This window comes from Artemia sp. Qi Xiang Cuo, chromosome 19, assembly GCF_049724085.1.
Source record: "Artemia sp. Qi Xiang Cuo chromosome 19, ASM4972408v1, whole genome shotgun sequence".
Classification (NCBI taxonomy): Eukaryota; Metazoa; Arthropoda; class Branchiopoda; order Anostraca; family Artemiidae; genus Artemia; species Artemia sp. Qi Xiang Cuo.
This window is the reverse complement of record NC_142812.1, coordinates 7,223,103-7,249,736: the sequence shown is the minus strand read 5'-3', so window position 1 is coordinate 7,249,736 and position 26,634 is coordinate 7,223,103. Positions and strand designations below refer to the sequence as shown.

At 38.9% G+C, this 26,634-nt stretch overlaps 1 protein-coding gene across 1 annotated transcript in view; it reads right to left on the bottom strand.

Moving 5' to 3' along the window:
- The window catches only part of LOC148940441 (uncharacterized), a 309,073-nt gene that overhangs the window by 28,815 nt on the left and 253,624 nt on the right, over nt 1-26,634 (bottom strand). The window lies entirely within an intron of this gene.

Here is a 26,634-nt window from a genome sequence, read left to right as displayed (position 1 = left end):
TGTGTGTGTGTGTGTAAGTTTTTGTGTGTGTGTAAGTTTTTGTGTGCATGTAAGTTTTTGTGTGCATGTAAGTTTTTGTGTGTGGGTGTAAGTTTTTGTGTGTGTGTGTAAGTTTTGTGTGTGTAAGTTTTGGCTGTGTGTGTGTGTGTGTGTGTGTGTGTGTGTGTGTGTGTGTGTGTGTGTGTGTGTGTGTGTGTGTGTGTTTGTTTGTTTTTTTGTTTGTGTGTGTTTGTTTGTGTGTGTGTGTCTAAGTTTTTGTGTTTGTTTGTTTTTGCGTGTGTGTGTTTGTTTTCGTGTGTGTGTGTGTGTGTGTGTAAGTTTTTGTGCATGTGTGTGTGAGTTTTTTTGTGTTCATGTGTAGGTTTTTGTGTATGTGTGTGTGTGTAAGTTTTTTTGTGTGTGTTTAATTTTGTGAGTGTGTGTGTTAGTGTTAGTTTTTGTGTGTGTGTGTTTGTAAGTTTTGTGTGTGTGTGTGTGTGTGTGTAAGTTTTTGTGTGCATGTAAGTTTTTGTGTGCATGTAAGTTTTCGCGTGAATGTGTAAGTTTTTGTGTGTGTGTGTGTGTGTGTGTGTGTGTTTGTTTATGTGTGTTTTTTTCTGTGTTTTTGTTTGATGATGTGATTTAGTGAAATATTTTGTTAGTTTTTGTGTGTGTGTGTGTGTGTGTTTGTGTGTGTTTTTGTTTTGGGGTGTGTGTGTATGTTTTGGTGTGTGTGTGTGTAAGTTTTCGTGTGCATGTGTAAGTTTTTGTGTGTGTAAGTTTTGGCGTGTGTGTGTAAGTTTTCATGTGTGTGTGTGTGTGTAAGTTTTGTGAGTGTGTGTGTGTTTGTGTGTGTAGTTTTTGTGGGTGTGTGTGTGTGAGTTTTTTTGTGTTCATGTGTAAGTTTTTGTGTGTGTGTGTGTCAGTTTTTGTGTGTGTGTAAGTTTTGGTGTGTGTGTGTGAGTTTTTGTGTGTGTGTGTGTTTGATTTTTTTGTGTGTGTGTGTGTGTGTGTGTAAGTTTTTGTGTGAATGTAAGTTTTTGTGTGTATGTAAGTTTTCGTGTTAATGTGTAAGTTTTTTTGTGTGTGTGTGTGTGTGTAAGTTTTTTTTTTTGTAATTTTTTGAGTTTGTGTGTAAGTTTTCGTGTGTGTGTGTGTGTGTGCAAGTTTTTGTGCGTGTGTGTGTGAGTTTTTTGTGTTCATGTGTAAGTTTGTGTGTGTGTGTGTGTGTGTGTGTGTAAGTTTTTGTGTGTGTGTAAGTTTTGGCGTGTGTGTGTGTGTAAGTTTTTTTGTGTGTTAGTTTTGTGTGTGTGTGTGTGTGTGTGTGTGTAAGTTTTTGTGTGCATTTAAGTTTTTGTGTGCATGTATGTTTTCGTGTGTGTAAGTTTTGGGTTGTGTGTGTTTGTTTTCGTGTTTGTGTGTGTGTGTAAGTTTTGTGTATGTGTGTGTGTGTGTGTGTGTGTAAGTTTGTGTGTGTGTGTTTATGTGAGTTTTTTTGTTTTTATGTGTAAGTTTTTGTGTGTGTGTGTGTGTGTGTGTAATATTTTTGTTTGTTTAATTGTTTGCGTGTTTGTGTGTGATTTAGTGTGTGTGTGTGTGTGTGTGTAAGTTTTGTGTGTGTGTGTGTGTGTGTGTGTAAGTTTTTTTGTGAATGTATGTTTTTGTCTGAATGTAAGTTTTCGTGTGCATGTGTAATTTTTTGTGTTTGTGTGTGTGTGTAAGTTTTTGTGTGTGTGTGTGTGTAAGTTTTGGAGTGTGTGTGTAAGTTTTCATGTGTGTGTAAGTTTTCGTGTGTGTGTGTGTGTTTTTGTGTGTGTATGTAAGTTTTTGTGTGTGTGTAAGTTTTTGTGTGCATGTATGGTGACCGGGGGAGGACCTTTGGGGCCCAGGGAGGGCGTTTGGGGATCCGGAGGCCCTTGAGGATTGAGTGGTCTTTTGGGAGCCCGGGGGACCTTTGTGGACCGGGGGGCCCTTGGGAGCCCGGTGGTCTTTTGGGGGCCCTGTGGGCCTTCGGAGGTCCGGGGGGGCAGTTGGGGGCCTGGGGGACATTTGGGGACCGGTGGAGGGCATTTGGGACCCCGTTGGTCCTTTGGGAGCTCGATGGGGCTTTGGGGGGCCCGGGGATGGCCTTTATGGCACAGGGAGGGCTTTTGGGGGTCTGGTGGACCTTTGGGGCCCGGGGCGGGCCGTTGGGGCGCGGGTATGGCCTTTTGGGGGGCGGGGGGCCCTTTGGGACCCCGTTGGTCCTTTGGGAGCTCGATGGGCCTTTGGGGGGCCCGGGGGTGGCCTTTGGAGGTCTGGGTGGGCCTTTGGGGGTGCCGGTGGCCCTTTGGGAGCTTGGGGGACCTTTGAGTACCGGGGGCTTCCTTCGGGGTTGGGGTGGGGTATGAGAAGCCTTTGGGGTTGGGGTAGAGGACCTCACAACACTGTTAAAATACAACTTGTTTATTATAACGACCAAACTCAAAACCTCTTCCAAAATCGTTTCAAAAATCACCTTTTAAAATGTCTCTAGCTGTTTCGCCGAAATAGTTCCATAAAATAGCTAAAACAGTTTCGCCAAAATTATCCCTAAACGGAATTTCGGCATGTTCCTTTTGTTTGGCATCTCTGTGCCAATGCATTTCAAATTATTTGGAAACCTTTTCGCGCGCTAAGATCAAAACATCTGCCTCGGAAACGATTCTCTTGTTAGAAACAACAAATTAATTTCCCTTTCGTGAATCAATTCTCTATAGAACAACAAATTAATTCCCCTTTTGTGTCAATCAATCAATCATGTCATCATGTGTGATCTAACTGTTTCTCGGTGACAATTCTCTTTGGAAATGCAAAGACATTAATTAACTTGACGTCATCTGTCAGACATTAATTAACTGTTTCTCGGAACCTCATAACATCTGGCTCGAATAACAATAACAAATACTATTTCTGGATCATAATATCTGGCTTGAACAGGAAGGAAATGTCATTAACGTTGCTTCGAATAACAACAACATCTGGCTCGAATAACCATGTATTCTCTCTAATGACTCTGTTCAAAACAACAACAACATTGACCTTGACATTTGGCTCGAATAACAACAATAACATTGACCCCATTAACCACGTGTTCTCCCAAATGACTCTGTTCAAAACAACATTGACCTTGGCATTTTGCCTCGGAAATAATAACAATAACATTGACATTCGCTAAGAGCGTGCCAAAAACACACCTGGAGAAAGAGGTCATTGACCGATTACGCAAGCATTCTCCCTAGGGAGGCTATGCCCATATATGGACTCCTGTTCGGACTCAATAAGGCATCTCTACTCTAACATAGGTTCGTTGTAATAACTTAAAGAAGTAAACTTTGACTTGTGGAGGTAAATTGAAAATTAGATGACGACTCATCTGATTAATTTTGAGTTGGAGGTAATTTTTGGGTCACTTTGAATTACAGAGTTAAAATATAGCCGCGAAATTATTTTGAGTTATGCCTGTTTTTTTTTTCTTTTACTTAGACAGGTTTTTCCAAGAGAATTGAAAATTATTCGAGATATCGAAGATTTCGATTTATAGAGGTAATTTTTGGGTCGCTTCATTACAGAGGTAAAACATAGCCGCAAAAATATATTTTGAGTTATGCCTGTTTTTTTCTTTTACTAATAATTCGAGATATCGAAGATTTCGAGCAATAGAGGTATTTTTTGGGTCACTTCGACTTACAGAGTTATAATATAGCCACAAAATTATTTTGGGTTATGCATGTTTTTTTCTTTTACTTAGACAGGTTTTTCCAAGAAGACTGGAAATAATTCAAGATACCGAATATTTCAAGTTATAGAGGTAATTTTGGGGTCACTAGTAGGGTGTATCTATGGAATTTACGTACGGCCATAGGAATCTCCATGCTATTTGCGTACAGCACGTTCCTTAGTACCTTGCCATGCTATTTGCGTACAGCACTAGGAATTACCATGCTATTTGCGTAAAGCATGTTCCTTAGTACCTTGCCATGCTATTTACGTACAGCACTAGGAATTATCATGCTATTTGCGCACAGCACGTTCCTTAGTACTTCGCCATGCTATCTGCGTACAGCACTAGGAGTTACCATGCCATTTGCTTGAGGCCAAAGGAACCACGTTCTATAGAGGTCCTAGGAGCCACTGAAATGTATCAAGTTGAATGAACTTTATCTAGGTCATCCCTTAGGGCACTTTTCACCTTTCAAAGAGGTTTTCTTGGTCTAAAGATCAAATTGGTCTTTAAGGGTTTCATGATAAAAAAAATAGTTTGGGGGCAAGAAAAAAAACTAAAATACTGTCGTGAAATAATTTTCAACACTCAGAGCAGGGGTACGTTTGGATTGAATCATAGAGAAAAATCGAATTTACATTTTTTTAAAATGTGACTCAAAGACGTTTCGTTCTTTTCATTGGCTTGAAGTTGTATACAAACGAGCCTATCAGGTGTTACAATCCTTTTGTTTGCTCAAATTTCGACAAGGCAATGACGGTTTGGCTAGTTTATTTTGCATGATATTTCTAAAGCCAATTAAGATGAAGAATCTCCCCCAAAACACTTTTCAGTCATTTCTTGTTAAAAAAATTTTTATTTCAACTCACCCACACGGGTTTTTCCACATTTGAACCAGAGAATGGACCTAAGTTTCGCATTTAAACGATAAAATTGTATTTTGCATAATTTTCTTATAGGAAACTAGAGTTTATGGTCAAAAGCCCTTATTAGCTCAGATTCTACAGAAATAGTTTATTTTTTGATCCATACCTGGACATAAGTTTCACCTATGAACCAACGGATCGTATTTTCCTTAATTTTCTTACAAAAAAACTAGAGTTTACAGTCAAAAACCCTTATTAGCTTAGATTTTTCGCTAGCAACTCGCCCTCCACTATAACTTCACTAATATATCCTTCTGCCAATCAACCCACAGCCCAAAGAGACACCCAAAGTCCAAAGAGAGACAAACAGCCGAAAGAGACATACACAGTCCAAAAAGACTCAAACAGCCCAAAGAGACACAAATAGCTCAAAGAGACACATACAGACCAAAAAGACTCAAACACCCCAAAAAGACACACAGTCCAAATACAAACACAGCCAAAAGAGACACAAACATCACAAAGAGACACCCACAGCCCAAAGAGACACATACAGCTCAAAGACACGCACACGGCCAAAAGAGACTTACGAATCTAAAAAAGACACACAAAGCCCAAAACGACACAAATAGCCGAAAAAGACACACGCATACCAAATAGATTCAAACTGCCCAAAGAGACACACAGACTAAAGAGAAACACAAAGCCCAAAGAGACACACACAGGATAAAGATACAAAAACAACCCGAATAGACACACAGCCTAAAGAGACACAAACAGTCCAAAGAGACAAAAAACGCCCATACAGACACATACAGACCAAAAAGATTCAAACACCATAAAGAGACACACATAGCCCAAAGAGACACACACAGGCTAAAGAGACACACACACACACAGCATGAAGAGAAACCAAACGCCAGCATAGAAACTCACAGCCAAACGAGACACCAAACATCATAACACAAACATAATGCCAAAACGGATTTAAAAACCCAAAGGAGAAACGAATAGCCCAAAAAGACACACACGGCCCACAGAGACACACAAAGCCCAAAAACACACAAACAGCCAAAAGAGACACACACAGACCAAAAAGATTCAAACTGCCCAAAGAGACAAACAGCCTAAATAGACACACACAGCCCAAAGAGACAGACACAGTCTAAATATACACACACAGCCCGAATATAAACACAAAGCCCAAAGAGAAACACACCGCCCAAAGAGAAAAAAAACGCCCATACAGACACATACAGACCAAAAAGATTCAAACAGTCCAAAGAAACACACACAACCCAAAGAGACAAAAAACGCCCATACAGACACCAAACAGACCAAAAAGATACAAACAGCCCAAAGAGACACACATAACCCAAAGAGACATACACAGGCTAAAGAGACACACACAGCCCGAAGAGATACACAAAGCCCAAAGAAACACATACAACACAAAGAGACGCACACGGTCCAAAGAGACGCACACATCCAACAGAGACACACAACGCCCAAAACGACACAAACAGCCAAAAGAGACACACACAGACCAAACAGATTCAAACTGCCCAAAGAGACACACATCCTAAAGAGACACACACAGCACCAAAGAGACACACACAGGCTAAAGAGACATACACAGCCCGAAGAGACACACAAAGCCCAAAGAGACACACATAGCCCAAAGAGAAACACACGGCCCTAAGAGACACAAACAGCCAAAAGAAACACACACAGACCAAAGAGACTCAAACACCTCCAAGAGACAAACAGAGCCCTAAGATACGGAAACAGCCCAAAGAGACACAAACAGCCCAAAGAGACCCACACCAACCAAAAAGACTCAAACATTCCAAAGAGACACAAACAGACCAAAAAGACTCAAACGGCCCAAAGAGACAAGCAGCCCAAAGAGACACACACAGTCCAAAGAAACACAAACAGCCAAAAGAGACACACACAGACCAAAAAGATTCAAACTTCCCAAAGAGACACACAGCCTAAAAAGACACACACAGCCCAAAGAGACACACACAGGCTAAAGAGACACACACAGCCCTAAGAGACACACAAGGCCCAAAGAGACACACACAGCCCAAAGAGACAAAAAACGTCCATGCAGACACAGACAGACCAAAAGGATTCAAACATCCCAAATAGACACACACAGCCCAAAGAGACACACACAGGCTAAAGAGACACACACTGCCCGAAGAGAAACACAAAGCCCAAAGAGAGACAAACAGCCCAAAGAGACGAAAAACGCCAAACAGCCCAAAGAGACACACACAGCCCAAAGAGACACAAACAGGCTAAAGAGACACACACAGCCCGAAGAGACACACAAAGTCCAAAGAGAGACAAACAGCCCAAAGAGACAAAAAACGCCCATACAGACCAAAAATATTCAAACAGCCCAAAGAGACACACAAAGCCCAAAGAGACACAAACAGCCCTAAGAGACACAAACAGCCAAAAGAAAAACACACAGACCAAAATGACTCAAACAGCCCAAAGAGACATACATAGCCCAAAGAAACACAAACATCCCAAAGAAACACAAACAGGCCCAAAGAGATACAAACAGCCCAAAGAGACAAACACAGACCAAAAAGACTCAAACAGCCCAAAGAGATACAAACATACCAAAAAGACTCAAACAGCCCTTGCGGGCCATGGTTGAAGTTGTTTTCATGCAAAAATACCCTTCCCCTCTTTCATGGAAAATTCCCCCCACAAGACAATTCCATTCCTGTCGTCTTTTGGCGGGTGCTTCCCCATTTTTCGATAATCAGGCAATTTTCTCAAGCTCATAGCTTTTGACTGGCAACACTGAAGTTAATGAATTCTAAATCTTTAAAAACATCCTCTATTTCTGCCCGTTTAAGTTTTGATGTTGCTCCTTACTTTCAGTTGAAGAAACTTTTTTATAATTCAATTTCTGATCGCGGGGGGTGGGCCACGGTTGAAGTTGTTTTCACGTAAAAATACCCTTCCCCTCTTCCATGGAAAATTCCTCCCTCAAGACAATTCCATTTCTATCGTCTTTTGGAGGGTGTTTCCCCATTTTTCGATAAACGGGCAATTTTCTCAAGCTCATAGCTTTTGACTGGCAAGACTAAAGTTAATGAATCCTAAATCTTTGAAAACAGCCTCTATTTCTGCCCGTTTAAGTTTTGATGTTGCTCCTTACTTTCAGTTGAAGAAACTTTTTTATAATTCAATTTCTGATCGTGGGGGGCGGGCCACGGTTGAAGTTTTTTTCACGTAAAAATACCCTCCACCTGTTCCATGGAAAATTCTCCCCTCAAGACAATTCCATTCCTGTCGTCTTTTGGAGGTTTTCCACCTTAATAGGATCAAATTCGCAAATCCTATTTACCGAGACATTCATATCAAACTATTGTTGGCAATTCATATCAAGGCAATTGTCCAAAACAAATCAGAAACCGCTCTTGATAGCACAGACTTCAAAGAAATGGAACTGTGGATAACACATGGGTGATAGACAGCTTTCCCTACAAAACCATTCCTAAATACGCAATTTGACAATCTCTAGTTTTCAATTTAAAAAAAAAATGTCCATGTGAAGCTGAAGTGTATTTCCAATGTGCAATTCTTATCAATAACAAAAACCATGCCAACTTTTTTTTTGCAATGTCCACATCAAACTGTGTGAGGGAGTACTGACTCTCTTTGAAAAAGTGTAGAGGGCCCGTAGAATAGTTCGGGAATTCCTAGGGCCACAAGCAAATCTCTTTGAAAGGTGAAAAGTGCCCTAAGGGATGACCTAGATAAAGTTCATTCAACTTGATACATTTCAGTGGCTCCTAGGGCCTCTATAGAACGTGGTTCCTATAGCCTCAAGTAAATAGCATGGTAATTCCTAGTGATGTACGCAAATAGCATGGCGAGGTACTAAGGAACGTGCTGTACGCAAATAGCATGGTAATTCCTAGTGCTGTACGCAAATAGCATGGCGAGGTACTAAGGAACATGCTGTACGCAAATAGCATGGTAATTCCTAGTGTTGTACGTAAATAGCATGGCGAGGTACTAAGGAACGTGCTGTACGCAAATAGCATGGAGATTCCTATGGCCGTACTTAAATTCCATAGATACACCCTACAATCACTTCGACGTACAGAGTTAAGATATAGACGCAAAATTATTTTGAGTTATGTAAGCTTTTTCTTTTAATTAGACAGGTTTTTCCAAGAGGATTAGAAATAATTCAAGATATGGAAGATTTCGAGTTATAGAGGTAATTTTTAGGTCACTTCGTTACAGAGGAAAAATATAGCCGCAAAATTATGAGTAGTAATTAAGTATGCAATACTGGGGGCACATCGTATAAAATAATAAGAACCGGTTATATTCGGACCAAAATGATATACAATACTGATTGCAGATGTAATAATTATGCAAATGAGATACATTTTGATACGTGTCTTTATGAAGGTCAATGACCCGAATTATGATGTACGCCCAGTAGAGCAACGCATTATATGGTCTTAACCTAGGATATCCAGATAAAACCAGATGACAATAATAAGAATTTTTTTATTTGGATAAAAATGAAACAGGTAAATGGTTGAAATTCTAATCCCTTATCAACTAAGCGTAAGTCTGAGGGAATGGTGGCTCCCACGCACCATATATGTCAGAATATGATAAGAATATAGAAATCCTTTCACAAGTTGATTTATTCGATTGTCTTACCTTCACTTCTTGGCTATGGTCGGTATAATACACAAGTACCAAGTGAAGAGTGCAATCGTCTGAGGGAATTTTGACTTCCATCACACATTATATAAATGTCATAATATAATTAGAATATTTTCATCTTCACAGGTCGATTGATTCGATTGACGTAGCTTCACTTCTTCGCTATGGTTGGTATAATACACAATTACCAAGTGAGCAGTTCAGTCAGTATAAGATTTTGTTTGCTATAAGAGTATGAAAAAGGTTGAAATTAATAAAGTCATAGACACCAAGAATAGAATATTAATATAGAAGTCCAGAACAATCCTTAGAAATCGAGTACAATCTTTAGAAATCAAATGGTGAGGTGGTTATGGATTTGAACCACCAAGGGCTCCAACCACCAAGGACCCCAGCCTCCATGGACCCTAGCCTCCAAGGGCTTCCTCTCCCAACTTTTGGCCCCTCACCACATTTTTTATACTTTTTTTTAAGTTTGATTACTTTTACCTTTTCTTTAATTTTTTTAATTTTTTCATTTTTTTCTGCTTCTTGCTCATGTTTCTGGTGACACATTGATATATCTATTGCCGTCGTTCTGGTATTAGTATTCAAATGAAAGCAAATGGGAAAAACAGCCTACTGCTGCAATAATATCATAAATCATATCTTGTCTTCGTGCCAAACTGAAAAAGTCAGACTCTGGGACAAGCAAACGCCTACCAAAACACACAGAAAAAGAGAGTAAGATAGACCAAAAACACATACAAATACACAATTCAGATATACAAACCGACAAAGACAGAAACTGGAACAAGCAAACACCCGTCTAAAAACACAGGCTTAAAGATTGAGATAGACAAAAACGCATACAAATATATAAATTAAGACATGCAAACCGAGAAAGATAGGCACTGAGACAAGCAAACACCCACCTAGACACACAGGCAAAGAGAGTGAGAGAGAGAATAGCCCATACAAATACATAGATTCAGACCTACAAACCGACCATGACAGACACTGCGAGAAGCAACCAGCCACCCATCCACACAGGCTTAGAGAGTGAGAGAGACAAAAATAAATACAAATACACAGTGCAGACATAGAAACAGAAATAGACAGACACTAGGACAATCAAAAATACACCAAGACACACAGGCAAAGAGAGTGAGAGAGAAAAAACACATACAAATGCATAGATTCATACATACAAACCCACAAAGACAGGCACTGAGACAAGGAAACACCCAACCAGACATACATTCAATGAGAGTGAGAGACAAAAACACATACAAATAAACAATTCAGGCATACATATTGTAAAAGTGTTATTTTGTCTTGTAGTGATTTAATGAGAAATAAATGAACAGGAAAACACCCTCCCAGACACACGGGCTTACAGAGTGAGAGAGACAAAAAACATACACAAATACAAAATTCAGACATACGAAAAGACAAAAACAGACATAGGGACAAGGAAGAACCCGCCAAGACACACAGGCACAGAGAGTGAAAGAGAAAAAACGCATACAAACACATAAATTCAGACATACAAACCGACAAAGACAGGCACTGGGACAAGCAAACATTTGCCCAGACACATAGGCAAGGAGAATGAGAGAGAGAATAGCCCATACAAATACATAGATTCAGACCTACAAACCGACCATGACAGACACTGGGAGAAGCAACCAGCCACCCATCCACACAGACTTAGAGAGTGAGAGAGACAAAAATAAATACAAATACACAGTGCAGACATACGAACAGACATAGACAGACACTAGGACAATCAAACACACACCAAGACACACAGGCAAAGAGAGTGAGAGAGAAAAAACACATACAAATGCATAGATTCATACATACAAACCCACAAAGACAGGCACTGAGACAAGGAAACACCCGCCCAGACATACATTCAATGAGAGTGAGAGACAAAAACACATACAAATAAACAATTCAGGCTTACAAACAGACAAAGACAGACACTGGGACAGGAAAACACCCTCCCAGACACACGGGCTTACAGAGTGAGAGAGATAAAAACATACACAAATACAAAATTCAGACATACGAACAGACAAAAACAGACATAGGGACAAGGAAGAACCCGCCAAGACACACAGGCACAGAGAATGACAGGGAAAAAACGCATACAAACACGTAATTTCAGACATACAAACCGACAAAGACAGGCACTGGGACAAGCAAAAATTCGCCCAGACACATAGGCAAGCAGAATGAGACAGACAAATTCACATACAAATGTATTGATTCAGACCTAGAAACCGACAAAGACAGGCAGTGGGAGACCCAAACACCGGCCCAGACAGACGGGCTTAGAGAGTAAGAGAGACGAAAAACACTTGCAAATACACAATTCAGACGTACGAACAGACAAAAACAGACACTGGGACAAGAAAACAACTGTCTAGACACACAAGCACAGAGATTGCGAGAGACAAAAACGCATACAAACACATAAATATAGACATGCAAACAGACTAAAACTGGCACTGGTACAAGCAAACACCTGCCCAGATACACAGGCTTAGAGAGTGAGAAAGACAAAAACACATACAAATACACAATTCAGACATACGAACCGAAAAAGACAGACTCTGGGACAAGCAAACATCCGCCCAGAAACACAGGCTTAGAGAGTGAGAGAGACAAACACGCATACAAACATATAAATTCAGACAGTCAAACCGAGAAATATAGGCACTGAGACAAGCAAACACCCACTCAGACACACAGGCAAAGAGAGTGAGAGTGAGACAATAGCACATACAAATACATAGATTGAGACCTACAAACCGACAATGAAAGGAACTGGAAGAATCAAACAGCCACCCAGCCACACAGGCCTAGAGAGTGACAGAGACAAAAAAAATACAAATACACAATACAGACATACGAACAGTAATAGACAGATACTAGGACAAGCAAACACCCGCCCAGACACACAGGCAAAGAGAGTGAGAGAGAAAAAACAGATACAAACACATAGATTCAGATATACGAACAGAACAAGACAGACACTGGGACAAGCAAGCACCCGCCCAGACACAGAGGCAAAGAGAGTGAGAGAGACAAAAATACATACAAATGTATAGATTCAGAACTACAAACTGACAAAGACAGGCACTGGGAGACCCAAACACCGGCCGAGACACACAGGCTTAGAGAGTAAGAGTGACAAAAAAACACACAAAAAAAAACAATTCAGACATACGAACAGAAAAAGACAGACACTGGGACAAGCAAACACCCGTCCAGACACACAGGCACAGAGAGTGAGAGAGACAAAAAAATGTATACACAGCACACATTAATTCAGACAGGCAAATCGACAAAGAAAGGCATTGGGACAAGCAAACAACACCCAGACACACAGGCACAGAGAATAAGAGAGACAAAAACGCATACAAAAAAATAAATTCAGACATGCAAACCGAGAAAGACAGGCAATGAGACAAGCAAAAGCCCGTCCAGACACACATGCAAAGACAGTGAGAAAGTCAAGGACATATACAAACACAAAGATAACGACATAGAAAGAGACAAAGACAGACACTAGGACAAGCAAACATCCGCACACACACACACAGGCTTAGAGAGTGAGAGAGACACAAACCCACAGAAATGCTCAATTCAGACCTACAAACCATCAAAGACAGACACTGGGACAAGAAAACACCCGCCCAGACACACAAGCTTAGAGAATGAGAGAGACAAAAATGGATAGAAATACAAACATCAAGATACGCAAATCAGCTAAGACAGGCACTGGGACAAGGAAACACCCGCCCAGACACTCAGGCACAGAGAGTTAGAGAGACTGAAAACAGATACAAACACATAGATTCAGACATAAGAACCGACAAAGACAGAAACTGGGACATTTAAACACCTACTGAGACACACAGGCACAGTGAGAGAGACAGCGAACAGCCAGTCAATTTTTACCTGTACCCGGGTACCTGCAGACAACCTAAAATCCTCTCTTTTGCTTTTCAAATAACGTCATTCAAGTTAGGTCTTTCTCATTGTGCCTGTGTGTCTGAGTAGGTGTTTGCACGTCCCAGCGTCTGTCTTTGTCGGTTTTTATGTCTGAATCTGTGTGTTTGTATGTGTTTTCTATCTCTTTCTCGATCTCTTTGCCTCTGTGTCTGGGCGGGTGTTTGCATGTCCGGGTGCCTTTCTTTTTCGGTTTGCATGTCTGAATTTATGTGCTTTCATGTATTTTTTTTTCTCTCTCACTCTCTGTGCCGGTGTTTCTTCGCTGGAGTTTGCTTTTCCCAGTGTCTGTCTTTGTCTGTTTGTATGTCTGAATTGTGTATTTGCATGTGTATTTTTTCTTTCTCACTCTCTCTGCCTGTGTGTCTGGGTAGGTGTTTGCTCGTCCCAGCGCCTGTCTTTGTCGGTTTACATGTATGAATCTATGAGTTTGTATGCGTTTTTGCCGCTCTCACTCTCTATGCCTTTTTGTCTGGGCATGTGCTTGCTTGTCCCAGTGTCTGTCTTTGTCTGTTTATACGTCTGAATTGTGTATTTGCATTTGTTTTTGTCCCTCTCTCTTTGCCTCTGTGTTTCGATGGGTGTTTGCTTGTCCCAGTGTCTGTCTTTGTCGGTTGACATGTCTGAATCTGTGTCTTTGTATGACTTTTTGTCTCTCTAACCCTCTAAGCCTGTGTGTCTAGGTGGGTGTTTGCTTGTCAAAGTGTCTGTCTTTGTCGGTTTGCATGTCTGAATTTATGTCTTAGTATGCGTTTTTGTCTCTCTCACTCTCTAAGCCTGTGTGTCTGGGTCGGTGTTTGTTTGTCCCAGTGTCTTTCTTTGATTCTTTTTGTGTCTGAATTTAGTATTTGTGTGCGTTTTTGTCTCTCTCACTATCTAATTCTGTGTGTTTGGGTGGGTGTTTGCTTGTATGTATTTTTGTATACATTTGTATGCACTTTTGTCTCTCTCACTCTCTAAGTCTGTAATTGTGTGTGTGGAGCGGATGTTTTCATGTACCAGTGTCTTTCTTTGTCGGTTTGCATGTCTAAATTTATGTGTTTGTATGCGTTTTTGTCCTGCACACTCTCTAAGCATTTGTGTCTGGGCAGGTGTTTGCTTGTCTTAATGCCAGTCTTTGACTGTTTGTATGTCAATATTGTGTATTTGTATATGTTTTTGTCTCTCACTCTCTAAGCATTTATTTCTGGGCGGGTGTTTGCTGGTCCCAGTGCCTGTCTTGGTCGGTTTTTATGACTGAATCTATGCATTTGTATTTGTTTTTTTTGTCTCTTTCACTCTCTTTGCCTGTGTGTTTGGGTGGTTTTTTGCATGTCCCAGTGCATGTGTTTGTCGGTTTGCATATCTGAATTTATATGTTTTTGTTTGCGTTTGTTTCTCTCTTTCTCTCTAAGCCTGTATGTCTGGGCGGGTGTTTGTTTATCCTGATGTCTGCCTTTGACTGATTGTATGTCTGAATTGTGTATTTGTATTTGTTTTGTCTCTCTCACTCTCTAAGCCTTTGTGTCTTGGCGGGTGTTTGCTGGTCCCAGTGCCTGTTTTTTGGGTTTTTATGTCTAAATCTATGTATTTGCATGTGCTTTTTGTCTCTTTTACTCTCTTTGCCTGTGTGTTTGGGCGGTTGTTTGCCTGTCCCATTGCCTGTATTTGTCGGTTTGCACGTCTGAATTTGTGAGTTTGTTTGTTTTTGCTTCTCTCTTACTCTCTAAGCCTACGTGTCTGGGCGGATGTTGCTTCTCACAGTGCCTGTCATTGTCGGTTTGTATGTCTGAATCTATGTATTTGTATGTGTTTTTGTCTCTCTCACTCCCTTTGCCTTTTTGACTGGGCGGGTGTTTTCTAGTCTCAGTGTCTTTCTTTGTCGGTTTGCATATCTGAATGTATGTCTTTGTTTCCATTTTTGTCTCTAACACTTTCTAAGCCTGTTTTTCTGAGTGTATATTTGCATGCCTGAGGAGATTTTGGAGAGAAAAAATTCAGCTCATCTCTCTCAGACTTTTGGTAAAAGCTCTCTTAACTTATCTGAGTTTCTAATATATCCCCTATGAACCTGCTAGTAGTATCTATGTCTCTGGAAATTCCTTTTTTTAAATCACTGACTTTTTAATAAACATTCTAAACGTTTTATGTTCTAGCATTTCTCCAAGAAGGGAAAACGTTTCACTTTAATTTGGATTTTTCTCAAGGAAGTGAAAAAAATTTCTCTTTTGAATTTTCTCAAGAAAGATAAAACAAGTTACTGGTCATTTCTGAATTTTTCCAAATAAGAGAAAAAAGTTCCACCTTCTGTTCTGAATTTTCTCAAAGAAGAGAAAAATATCAAGTTTTGTTCTGAATTGTTTCGTAGAAGAATTCAGTTGTAAGAATTCAGAAGATTTTTGAACAATTCAGAAAAAGTTATACATCGATTCCGAATTTTTCCCCAAGAAGAGAAAAAGTTCCACTTTAATTCTGGCTTTTCTAAGAACATTTTGTTATTGTTTAGGATGCATAAGAGACTTCTGAACAGTCTAAACAAAATCAGATTTATTGAAACCAACTTTACTATGACCTTACCAATATTTTCCAAAAACCAAAAAAATAATGCATATAATGTTTTTATTGAAATAGCGATATGTAGAATACTAACATAAAAAAATATGCTACATATATTATTATACATTATTAATATCATTGAACAACTTTGGATAATTTGAATCTGTTCAATAAAATAGTTCATCGTGTTCTCTCTTGATAGTTCAGGTGTTCTCTTCTCTTAGTTCATAACCAGTAGAATAATCATTAATCCATTTTGAGTCATTCACAATTTTACTGTGGACTCATTTGATTTATGACATTAGTGCAGCAGCAGGCCTGCCTTTTTCCATTTGCTTTCATTTTAATACCAATACCAAAACGACAGCAAAAGAATCTAACAATAGGTAACTTGTTACCAGAACCATGAGCAAGGAGATACTCCTCTTCATCAACGATTATTTTATGTTTGCATTCCATTTGACGACTAGTGCTTGTTTCGCAGTTCAAATATTTTTCTTTGTGACCATTCAACAAAACGATGACTTTAACATGCGTACACACTTTCTTCGAATAATTCATCTTCACTTTTTTACAAATATGATGCAAATGTTTATCCTTCCAGTGTACGAAAATTAATGATTTAATACATACAATAAACTAGGTAGTGTCGATAACCAGCCACAGAGTACCACTAACACAGCAGTGTAGTGTTGATGAGCAGCCATAGAGTACCAATGGTACGGCCAAATAAATAAAAAAGTTAAAATAAAAAAAAACTGAAAAAAATTTCTAAGTCCAAAAAAATTCTAAGTAAAAACATGTTTTACTACAAATATTATTTTTCTAATAGTAAAAATCACGAATAACATATGTATTTCATTCTCATTTTGTGTGTGTGTGTGTGTGTGTGTGTGTGTGTGTGTGTGTGTGTGTGTGTGTGTGTGTGTGTGTGTGTGTGTGTGTGTGTGTGTGTGTGTGTGTGTGTGTGTGTGTGTGTGTGTGTGTGTGTGTGTGTGTGTGTGTGTGTGTGTGTGTGTGTGTGTGTGTGTGTGTGTGTGTGTGTGTGTGTGTGTGTGTGTGTGTGTGTGTGTGTGTGTGTGTGTGTGTGTGTGTGTGTGTGTGTGTGTGTGTGTGTGTGTGTGTGTGTGTGTGTGTGTGTGTGTGTGTGTGTGTGTGTGTGTGTGTGTGTGTGTGTGTGTGTGTGTGTGTGTGTGTGTGTGTGTGTGTGTGTGTGTGTGTGTGTGTGTGTGTGTGTGTGTGTGTGTGTGTGTGTGTGTGTGTGTGTGTGTGTGTGTGTGTGTGTGTGTGTGTGTGTGTGTGTGTGTGTGTGTGTGTGTGTGTGTGTGTGTGTGTGTGTGTGTGTGTGTGTGTGTGTGTGTGTGTGTGTGTGTGTGTGTGTGTGTGTGTGTGTGTGTGTGTGTGTGTGTGTGTGTGTGTGTGTGTGTGTGTGTGTGTGTGTGTGTGTGTGTGTGTGTGTGTGTGTGTGTGTGTGTGTGTGTGTGTGTGTGTGTGTGTGTGTGTGTGTGTGTGTGTGTGTGTGTGTGTGTGTGTGTGTGTGTGTGTGTGTGTGTGTGTGTGTGTGTGTGTGTGTGTGTGTGTGTGTGTGTGTGTGTGTGTGTGTGTGTGTGTGTGTGTGTGTGTGTGTGTGTGTGTGTGTGTGTGTGTGTGTGTGTGTGTGTGTGTGTGTGTGTGTGTGTGTGTGTGTGTGTGTGTGTGTGTGTGTGTGTGTGTGTGTGTGTGTGTGTGTGTGTGTGTGTGTGTGTGTGTGTGTGTGTGTGTGTGTGTGTGTGTGTGTGTGTGTGTGTGTGTGTGTGTGTGTGTGTGTGTGTGTGTGTGTGTGTGTGTGTGTGTGTGTGTGTGTGTGTGTGTGTGTGTGTGTGTGTGTGTGTGTGTGTGTGTGTGTGTGTGTGTGTGTGTGTGTGTGTGTGTGTGTGTGTGTGTGTGTGTGTGTGTGTGTGTGTGTGTGTGTGTGTGTGTGTGTGTGTGTGTGTGTGTGTGTGTGTGTGTGTGTGTGTGTGTGTGTGTGTGTGTGTGTGTGTGTGTGTGTGTGTGTGTGTGTGTGTGTAATGTTCTTCATTCCTACATCGACCGAATTCGAGCACTTATTGAGATTCAGACTCAGAATTGGGGGGAGGGGTCAGGGGGGATTAAGGCATCAGTAAATCAAAAAGTTTATTTACAAAAGGGGAAATCTGGGCACATTTTTTATTTTAATTTTTCAACTGGCAACCGAAATTGTTACCCTGGTCTAAATGAATTTGAGGGCAACTTTTTCAATTGGGCCAATAAATTAATATCAACTTTGGACACATTCAACGAGAGGGGGAGTGGGTCCACCATTTTATACATTGAAAATATGGATCTGAATCTCAGTTGATTTAAAAAAAACTTTAGTTTAAGGGGGGCGGGTAGTAGTCGAAGAATAAAATGCCACCCAGATTTGTCGGCTACAGGGGCTACAGGCTACAGGGTTTCAATTTTGAAACAGGGCTGCAATGCTTTAAACGTGCATTTTTAGCAGCCGCCCATAAAACATTGAAAGATGATTCAACAATGAAAAATCTCGACAGACTTGCACGTAATGGTGGAAACAATTTCCCTAAACTAAATTTTATTTGTTTAGAGGGAAAGTATCCCGTGTTCTTAAAAGAAATAACCATATTTGAAAAAGCAAACGAAAATCTTGGGTTGGGGGTGGTTGTTCTCCAGTATGACAGAGAATTTGTAAATGGGGGAAAGAAACCAAATAAAAAAGAGATTTTATATTCAGTTAGAACACCGTTGGTAGATAATGTTAAAAATTGGGTTTGGATTATCTATGAGCCTCCCAAAGATGTAAACTCCTATGGTAATTTTTTCCCCGTAACGGCAATAAGTCGACTCTTTTCCCAAGTTGTTCAGAAAGGGGAACGTCACTATTGCCCCATGTGTCTTTCCCCATTTAGAACTGAATGAATATTCACGGATCATATGAGATATTGCAAACTTCATGGCAATCAAAGAATAGAAATGCCGGCAGAAGGCAAAGATATTTTACAATTTAAAAAATTCCAAAATTCCCTGCTAAAGGCTGATAAAGTATCTTTAGATTGTGAATCAATACTGTTGGAGGTATCGGACCCATCAAGGCCAAATATAGTCAGTGAACACAAACTAGTTGCGTGTTTCTATGCGCATGCCCGTCGCGATTCCAACAATAAAATGCAATTGGAAGAGTTTTTATTACTATGCATGAGGAGGGTAGCATGGAGAAGTTATTGGTGTGTTTAATAAAAACAGCAAACGGTGCAATTTCACGATTGCGCCACACCAACTACCCAATGTCATTACCAGATAAGGAGCAACGGGCACTAGAAAAGGGGACAATTTTTTGGGTTTATAGGGGTGCTCTTGCCCCAAAAGACGCTGTCCAGGATCAAAATCATCTTATTGACCCCAATTAAACTGGGAAAAGTAACTTTCAGGGGTGGGCTCACAATTCATGTAATTTAAAAATTAAACAGCAACTTGTTCTTCCGGTTTTTATACATAATTCTAACTACGATCTGAAGTATGTGCTACCAGCAATGGCACATCTTCAAAGAAATGGAACAGTGGATGATGCATGGGTGATAGACAGCTTTTCCTACAAAATCATTCCTAAATTGTGAGAAAATTAGCTTGTTTTAGAATTTAAGTGGAGATATATTGAAGAAGACATTGAGTACACGAATAAAATTTGCTTTTTAGATTCCTACAGTTTTTTTCCCCAAATCATTGAGCGAATTAATTCAAGTGCAGAAAAACGATGACGGCTGCAACGCTTTTCTCCTTCTCAAGTAACAATTTCCAAATAATTTATATGATTTGTTGACGGTCAAGGGCGTGTATCCTTATGGTTATTACAGCTCCTTGTCGAGATTCGCCGAGGAAACTATTCCCTCGATCGAGTCGTTTTATGACATTCTACACGATCGTAGGTGCACCCCTGATGAATACAGTTTTGCTAAAAAAGTGTGGGCAGAGGGAGGGTGTAAAAATGGTTTTGACTACTGCAAGCTGTATTTGTCAAATGATGTGTTAACTTTGTTAGACATTATGTGTAAAAATATGGACAAAATATATGGGGAATTAAATCTTGATTAAGGATACTACTTTTCATCCCTTCATCTGGTAATGGACCTCATCCTAAAAATTAGCGGGGGAAAAATCGGGCTAATCACTGACATTGATCAGCACCTGTTCATTGATAGGTCAATGAGGGGTGGATATGTTTTTCACGGGGATCGTATCTTGGAAACTGATCCAATTGGAGAGAAGACGGGGACAAAATCAGATGCAGTTTTCCTTGATATGAATTCCCTCTACCCCTCGGCCATGTCCCACTTTGCTCTACCCTGCGATGACTTTAAATGGCTCAATGACCCTCAAGCCCCCCATTTCCCCAACATTGACAGTGTTGAGGAGAATGGGCCGGTTGGATGTTTTTTTTAAATTGATGGGGAGATACCAGTTGAGCTTCACGATTCGGTAAAATATTTTGTTTTTCCATGCATGAATAGACCTGTGTCTAGGGGCTCTTTGAGTCCCCGCAACAGACGTTTGGTCGAGGTGGACAGATTGCATTGGTCACCTTCAAAACAAAAACTTATTGCCGACCTTCTGCCGAAGAAAAATATTGTTGTAAATCATGTGGCTTTAAAATGGATGTGCAACAATGGTTTCGACGTCACAAAGGTTCATAGAGCTCTCCAGTTTAGTCAAAAACCCTATCTGAAAATGTTTGTTGACACTTTTGTCAAGAAACGTTCTGAAGCGCAGACGAAAGCTGAAAAAGAAATCTATAAGCTCATTTTAAATTCGGCTCTTGGTAAAATGTACGAAAGTGTTCGCAATAGGAATCGTTGTGATGTCGTGACCAATCCCAAACAATGTGTTCGAATTATTGCCGATCCAAATTACACTTTCTTTACAAACATTGGCCCAAACATGGGACTATTGAATAGGAAAAAAAGCATTGCATTGAATAAAAATATTGCTGCAGGCAGTTCGATCTTGGAGATCTCTAAAAAGCTCATGTTGGAACTCTGCTACAATGTGGCTAGAGTACAGTGGCCCGAGAAGGGGCAAGTAGAGGTCTGCTATGGGGACACAGATTCTTTACTGCTAAAAGTAAAAACTCCAAACCTACTTGAGGATTTGGCACACGGTGGAATCATCAGCTCGCAGATGGACTACACCAATTTGAGTGGGCTTTACCCAGAGCTATTGAAACGTCGGGCGCCAAATCAGCTTTTATTTTTTAATTCAGAAACGGGAAGCGACATGATTACCCGTGGTATGTTTGTAAGTCCGAAGGTTTACTTTATACAGACACACGACGAGGAAATAAAAAAACGTTGCAAAGGAGTACCCACGCGCTATGTGGATAAGAATTTCGACATGGACGTCTATACGAAAAACGGGTTTTAATTTTCTAACAAGCAGTGAACTACAAAACAATTAATTATGTACAAAAGCTCCGAATATTTCGGCCCCACATCCGGGAGCCTTTCTCAACGGAAAAAAATAAAAAATAAATAAATAAAGCAAAAAAAAAAAAAACTTAAATTAAATTAAAAAAAAACAAAAAAAAAAAAAAAATATAAAAAAAAGAAAAAACCAAATAAAAAAATAAATAAAAAAGAAAAAAAATAACAAATTAATTAAAAACTTCCATGAACTGAATGTCTTTCAACTGGCCTCCTCTCAGTATATAAATGGAAATATATTAAATAAACACTTCAATGTACTGAATGTCTATATTGATTCTACTCGCCTCCTCCCAGTATATAAATTGAAATCTATCAAAAATGAAGAATATATTTATACTTAGACCAAAGCAATAAAAGGTCAACTAACCCCCCGGTCCATAACCCTTAATTAAATTTCACAAGTTCATCAACCATGTTATGAATTATAAATTGAATGGATTCATTTTGTTGCAAGCTTAGCTGCAGTTCGTTTACTTTTCTCATCATTTAACCCATTCTGACCTTTGTTCGCAAGGTCATCTTTCGTTTCAGAAATATTATTAAAATCAGTATTGGTTGAATATTTTGCCTGCATTTTAATTAAACTATTATAAATTGAATTGATCCCAAATTCCCCTTCATCTCTATTGATACTAGTACCCCCATATATTATCTTTTTTATTTCTATAATTTCCCTGAAGCTTTGTAAAAGTCCTAAAGACGTATCTACTATTTTTGTTTGATCAAATAAAATACTGTGATGAGGAAAATTATAAAGATGTTCTGCAACCGCTGACTCAAACGTTTCTGGTGTTTTGTTTTGTTTTAGAGCGTAATCTATTGCATTCTTGTGTTGTTCTAGCCTATTTTCTAAAGTTTGTTGCGTTCTACCCACATATAATTTTCCACAAGAACATGGAATTTTGTATACTCCCTTTTGCAAATTTCTCGGTATCTTGTCTTTCCCTTTATTTAACAACGAGCTTATATTATGTCCTGATTTAAATGCTGTATTTATATTATGTTTTTTTAATTCTCTTCTTAATTTTTGTGATAAAATTGGTACAAAAGGCAAAGTTATGTAATTTGTTTCTTGATTTGACCCATCTTCTTCTAATATAAAGCGCCGAAATATTCGGAGCTTTTGTGCATAATTAATTGTTTTGTAGTTCACTGCTTGTTAGAAAATTAAAACCCGTTTTTCGTGTTTAAAAATTTTTTTTTGTTTTTAATGGAAAAGCAGTGTGGTCTAAGAAATTATGGACGTCTATAGGAATTGTATTGTTGAAAATACAATTCCACGAGCAAAGTTGTTGGCAATTCGTTCCTTAAACTACAGGCACTTCACTGTAAATATAGAAAAAATTGCCAAGAGTACTATTTCCGACAAGGTCTATGTTTGTCTAGACGGTGTGACTACCCTCCCCCTGGGTCACTATTTAACTTCCGACCGAGCCGAATGTGTTAGCCATAGGGAAAGTCTCGGTTTGAGTAAAGTCCAATAAATTTCCCAAAACCTTGGGTGGGGGGCTCGCGGTCTGAGGGGGGAGCCACCCAGCCGGCCGCCAGTGGGGGCACCGCCACTACCAAAGGTATCTTTTTTTTGCTTAGAGCAGATTTTTTTTGTAAATATACATGTTGTTGTTGTATTCAAATTAAAAAAATGGTGTAAAAAAAGTGACATTAGAAGTGTATTTTTTCATTAAAATGTTGTATTTTTTTATAAATAAATAAAGTATATTTATTAAAGAGCTTTTTCTAGTTCTTTTTTTTAATGTTTTTAATTATAAATAAATTAAGAAAAAAATCTTAAGTGTATTTTTCTTGTTTTTTTCTTTAATGTATTATTTGTAAAGTGCTGTTTTTTATGTTAATGATACAAGAAATATGATTCTTTATTGATTTTGTTCTTCTTCTTATTATTCTTGTACGGACTAGTAGGGAAATTATTTAGTCATTAGACAACTAGAGTCTAGAGTTCGTTGTAGGTGAACTGTTGAAGGGAACATGTATCAATTTAAAACGCCATTCAGATCGTTTCTGTGTGGTTCATCAATGTCAGGCAAAACGACACTCTTAACTAAAATAATTAAAAATTGCGATATAATGTTTTTGGAAAAGCCAAAAAAATCTGCTATTGTTACAGTACTGGCAGGAGTCATACAATAAAATAAAAGCAATTGGCATAGCGGGATTGGTGCAGATACAATTCATACAGGGACTTGATGTGTTCAACATTATTGAACCAAATTCTTGGCTGATTATTGACGATCTGGCTGAATCTATTGAACAATGGTCCAGAAAACGCTGCAATTGTTCACCGTTCGCTCTCATCATGAACAGATTTCCATTACTCTGGTTCTACACAACCTCTTTCATCGGAGCAAATGTATGCGAACACTTGCATTGAACTGCACCTACTATATCATCTACAGAGTTGTTCGTGATTCTAGCTCACTAATAACTCTCAATAAACAAATATATCCCAGGGCACCTAAATTTCTGCTCTCAGCGTACAATCAGGCAACTAATAAACCCTTCAGCTATATCCTATTGGATCTTAATCAAAATACACCCGAGGATTTGCGTGTAGTCACAGATATGTTTGACAATGAAATTACAGTATATCTCCCCGTGAACAGTAAAAAGACCTATTAGTTGCTATCATGACACTGAAGAAACTACATGAAAACACACATTTATTTTTAGTTCTAAGCACTTCAAAACCCTCGCTTAGGAAAGCCATACTCAAACATGGTGTTGACAATGATTTCATTAATCTAATATCCGAACTTTGTTTAAATGTGACCGAGGGCAATGTTCAACTGCCAGAAGTAGTTAAGAAAAAGGCAACGCAACATCGTTCTATTTTACGTACATTGGCCTCTAACAACAAAGGAAAGAATTTTAAAAGGAAACGTCTTCTTCAGGCGGGCGGTAGCTTTTTCACACTTTTACTACCGATAATTGCAGGACTTGTAAACAGTTTTCTCTAGAGAGAGAGAGAGAATGGCCAAACCCTATAAATTGACTCCAATAGAACACGATCTCTCACCCGTGGAACACTTTGAGGACAATATGAGTAAATTCATTGACAACGAGAATATTGAGTATGATAAAAAACTGCTTTTACTTCAAGATGCACTTCGCCGAGTGGACAAACATAAGACCTATCCTGCGAAGGCTAGTGCTAATGATCACAAAAAAGAACCATCTCCTCTAGATTCTGCTACTGCTGCTGCTGCTGGAACACAATTAACGACGGAGAATTTGTATTAATTATAGTTGATATTTCTGATTCTAAGGCACAATTCTCATCTTGAACAAATTACATAACCTAAAGCATTAACAATGGAAAGTGGTCAAGATCATTTTTAGGTTAAAGTCAACGAGACAAGTATTATAACTCAAGGCAAGATCTGAAATTTATATGATTCAATCCATGATAGAGCTACAAATCGTAAAGGACTATTATCATTTGACGCTCATCTATAAAACTTTTTAAATACATTAAACTTCCCCAAAAGCCTTATTAGCAATAGGCAAATTCTAAAAAAAACTGAATGAACATGCACCCACAACACCATTAAAATGAACATGAAGAAGAAGAAGAAGAAGAAGAAGAAGATTTTAACTCAATCCTGGAAAATACTAGTACACCTAGTGGAAACTTGACAATGGTGAGGAGGAGGAGCCGCACACCACTGGTATCTAGACAAAAGCAAAAACGTATCAAGTCAACGTCACCATCACCACCGCCAACGACTAGTATACAAAAAGGTAGCGGAAGTTACACTACACGTTTACGTTCAAAATGGTTGAAGTTCTGAAACGTGTTTATGAGAATATTGGTAAAGAGGGAAGTTTAAGTTCCCCCACCACTCTTTCAAAAGTCACTGGTGTTCACGCTAAAAGTGTACAAGACTATCTACCAAATGAATCAAGTTACACTCTGCATAGAAATCATAGACTTCGTGCTAATCATTATCGAAAAACTAAAGAATTTTTCCCATTGCATATAATGCAAGCAGATCTCTTAACTCTAGAAGAGATTCAAAGACGTCACAATCCAGCGTAAAAGTAAATTTTACTTGCAATCAGAGTTTTTAGTCGCTATGCATATGCCATTCCATTGCACTCGGAGAGGTGTTGAAGTTGTTCAAGCCGTTGAAAGTATTCTCGAACAGGATTCGTATAAAAAAAATCAAACGGATGATGGTAGTGAATTTGTTAATCCCCATGTTGCAAAAGTACTAGTGAAATATAATACACTGTTCTATCATAGCCATAGTCCTATAAAGGCTGCATTGGCCGAACGATTGATAAGAACTATTCGAATTTTGATTTCAAGATATTGTACATTTAAAAATACACAGGTTTTTATTCATGAACAAGGCAAAATCATCTCGATTTATAGACAATGACCTCATCGATCATTGTCCAACTCAACCCCTATAGAGGTTCATCTTTTTGATAACATTGCAATTGATACCATTCTTAAGCCGTATTCAAATGAATTAAATATCAAGAAAAAACATATTAATGTTGGTGATACTGTTCAAATTAATAGAACAACTAATGTTTTTGAAAAGGGTAATTACTTGTGGTCCACAGAATTTTTTAAAGTGGCAAAAATCCTAGACACTAAACCCATAACTTATCGTTTGCGCGATACCAAAGATGAAGAAATTCTCGGCGGTTTTTATGACTATGAACTACAAAAAGTTAAAAATAATAGTGAAATCTATCAAATTGAAAAGATATTAAAGACTCGTACTCACAGGGGTAGGAAACAGTTACTTGTTGGGTGGCTAGGATACAACTCTGATTTTGATTCTTGAATCAGTGTTATTGACAATGCTCAGTGATTTCTATGTAAAATTTATGTCCAACGTTTCCGATCCTCTCTGCAATTATTTGAATAAAACCAGTTATTTTTGGACGAAACTCTCTCCCGCCATCAAATTCGATGACAGAAAGTATTAAGTGGCTTTTGTCGGTTGTATTCTCAAAAATACCTACGATATCCTGAGAAAGGATCGTGTGTATGATATAAACGTTATACCACTCGATTGGTCACTCTTTGTCGAGTATGAATAGGTTGAAGCACTTAAATCTAGTGAATATCCACATGTCAAATTAAAATATATAGAATATCATAGTATGACAGATTTGTGTCGTACAATCAATGGAAAAATCTCACATCGTACGAATAGTACATTCCATTTCAACTAGTCAGAGGAACAAGATAGAATTTACATTACCTCACCTGTTGACACTGAAATGATTATTCTCAATGATAATCTGA